Source organism: Octodon degus, unplaced genomic scaffold, assembly GCF_000260255.1.
Source record: "Octodon degus isolate 3935 unplaced genomic scaffold, OctDeg1.0 scaffold00044, whole genome shotgun sequence".
Lineage (NCBI taxonomy): Eukaryota > Metazoa > Chordata > Mammalia > Rodentia > Octodontidae > Octodon > Octodon degus.
In genome coordinates, this window is record NW_004524620.1 from 13,060,993 (window position 1) to 13,064,336 (window position 3,344).

The following is a 3,344-nucleotide window of genomic DNA, read 5'->3' on the forward strand; positions in this document are numbered from 1 at the left end:
TTTACATCTGTGCCTTACATGTTAACTATAGAGTAAGATTTTTTGCCAGCTATATTTACCAACATGTAAAATGTGATTGCTAGATGATAAATATAAGTCTCACCTGTGAGCTCCAAGTTTAAATCTTGTTTAGTTGCTAGAAATGTTTTCCTAGGTGATCAAACGGAAATCAAGTGTCTGGAGACTGGTTCAGTGCACAGGGCCAAAGCTCTCCAGTCAATGGTTCTATCTATCTCTAAAGTGATCTTTGTAGCCTGAGAAGTGCTCGCTTCTAACTGACCTTTCATGCCACAGTTAATGCTTCCTTCTGTAGACATTCAGGTCACCAGACCAACTGTAACCTACACATATGCAATAAGAGTAAGTAACGGGTTTGTGAGATGTTTTAGGAGATAGGAATCATGCGCCAGTTCGAGGGTGGATAGGCTGGTGGGACCTTGTCTCCCTTCTCTCCCACAGGAGCATCCACCTGCTCTGGAGAGGGCTGCTCAGGGACGCCTGGGTGGAGGAATTAACTAGAAAAAAGGTGGGGACGCCCAGAAAGGTAATTTCTATTGAATTCCAGGTTATCTCACAGTCAAAGTCTCTTACTCCTTTAGAGTGTGCGTTATCAGGCACCGGAAGATGTTTGATCCTTACATGTTAAAAAGAGCCGTTTAAATAAAATGAAGAGGAAAGTATCAACTGTGATGCTAGTTTATAACAAAAAAGATGATGTAAAAAGGAAAATGGTAAAAATGTCTTATGTTCAGATTTGGTTTACATTAAGAAGGTCATTGTTATTTAAGTTTTGAAATGTAGATGTGAGCAGCAGGAGAACCAGGCAGTTCAGCCTCACCCACCATTGGCAAAAGCAAGGTTTCCCCCATTTGCCTTTCTAGTCTAGAGGGTGTGGACTTCTAAGACAGCTGTAATCTAGGCCTCTACAAGGCTACACCCATTCTTGGCTGGGTTTATGCAAGCTCCTCAAGGATAATACCTTTTGAAGAAGCAAATAAGAAATTTGGAACTTCCAGAGTTCATGTGCCTTAGATGACCCTGATAAGTACACTGATGTCTTTTAGAGGATTTATTCAAATTTATGAACTAGGTTGGAAAGATATAATGTTAATCTTAAACCAAACTTTGACTTCTATGAAAAGCAGGTAGCCTTACAAGCTGCTATTACATTTGGAGAGGAATATTATACTGTTATAAGGACTCAAAAGATGGAAAACCAGTAGAATTACCTGTTCGCACTGGAGCCCGACCAGTCAGAGCCCTGCTGCTAATAGCTAGGCAGAAGAGTGGAAAAGACATTTTCTTTCAAATGTGTATTCTTCAAGGTCTAAGAACTAGAACCAAGCCTTAAGTTATTAAATGTTAGCTATTTATCAGGAAAAAGAGGAACACCCCTCTGATTTCCTAAAATGTTTAATAGAGGGATGGGTAAAGCATTCTTTGTGAGATGTTAATTCAATAGAGAGATAGATTACTCTTACAGATAAGTTGATGAGCTACAAAAGATAGCTTTTGCTCCAGACAGCTCATTTGATACTTTGGTAAAAACTGTTTAAGTGTCCTATAATTGGAACTAGGAGAAAACCAAGGAGAGAAAGCAAAGAGACAAAAAAAAAAAAAAAAAAAAAAAAAAAAAAAAAAAAAAAAAAAAAAAAAAAAAAAAAAAAAAATAGCCTCCATTATTGTGACCTCCACACAGACCCAAAGTCTGATTCTCTTGGCTCCAAGAAGAGCTCAGCGATGATGACACTCATGACAGGTCTCCCTATGGAAAAGCGCGCCACAGTTAGTTTAACTGGCACTGGTAGACGGAGGAAAAGAGGCTGTCTTGAAGGCAAAGTGAAACCAAGCAGTTAGCTAAGGAAGCTCGCAAGGCTGACCCACCGCCCACCGCGGGCATTCTCCTCGGTACTCGGCCACCCAGCTGTGCATCCTGCGCGCCTCAGTTGTTGTGTAGTTACGCAGCAGCCTCCGCGGACTCAGCCATCAGTTGTGCTATACATTTCTGTCAGGCCAGTGATTACATTCTTTCCAAAATACAGATGCATGATCTTTCCGTTTGGCTTGGTTTTTTGAGACAGGGTCTCCCTGTGTAGTTCAGGCTGGCCTTCAACTCACTGTGTAGCCCAGACTGGCCTCAGGCTCGTGGCAGTCCTTCTGCCTCAGCCTCCTGAGTGCTGGGCTTATAGGCGTGTGCCACCCCACCCAGCCTGTGCATGGCATTTTGAGTGCGTTCACAGCCAAGCCTTCTCCCTGGCACCGGTGAGCCGCCTTGTGGGGGCGGTGCCAGGCTGGGAGCTTATGTGCGTGTGTTCCGTGCTTGCAGAGCCGAGTGCCCTAGCCAGGCTAGCGGTCTGCATTGCTGCTAGCCAAAGTTACATAGTGTCTTTTCAGGCTGTGTTATGGCAAATGCCCTTTTAGGCTTGTGAAAGAAATCATTTCCCCGGGTTTGAGGAGGGACATGAGACAACAAATGCAAAACTGCCTGCACAGAGTACTGCTGTTGCTGCCTTTCACGATCCTTTGGAACATTCATGACCCAGCTGAATGCAGTTTGAAACTGTCACAACTTAAAGTGTCTTTCTTCCACAAATACTAAGAAATATACTTAAGAGGCTTTAATTTTAAGTATAATAGAGTGAATTACACATTTCAAATTAAGTGCTCATCCTTAGCATGTAACATTATGATTGAAATATTTTTCATTTTAATTTTCAAGAGAAAAGTTAAATTGTGGCCCAGGGTGTTACGGTACTACTACCAGTATGCCATTCGTTCTTACATAGAGGTCATGGGAAGGGACGTGTACATCTAGACAGAGCCTGTGCTTTTGGGGGATATACACAGGGTCCTCATGAAAGAAAGGAAGGACCGCCTTACTACCCTGTAAATCTGGAAGTTCTGATTATGTTTAGCTCTCAAAAAACTAATTTATTTGGTAGTCAACCAAAAGCATTTGCAAAGTACCTTGCTTTCCAAAACTGACTTTGACTAACCTATAGAGAATAAAGATAATATGAAGGTGTTTATATCAAAAACTATGTTTCCCATTTATATTTTCAATTGGAAGCCGATTCGTAATTCTTAATCATTAACCCAAGCTTGCTCTCAACTACAGCACTGCCTAGAATAGACAGACCGCTCAGGTTTTGCTTTGTTACTTCTGAGGTCTTGCCACATTGACATATCTCTCAGTGCCTTAGATCCCTTGACTGGTTAAGGCCTGGAACAAGGTAAACCTGATGGGCTCAGACTTTTGCTTGCTTGTGTGTCTCTTGAGACACAGTCTCACTATGTAGTTCAGGCTAGCCTTGGACTCGCTATGTGACTCACCTTTCAGTGTT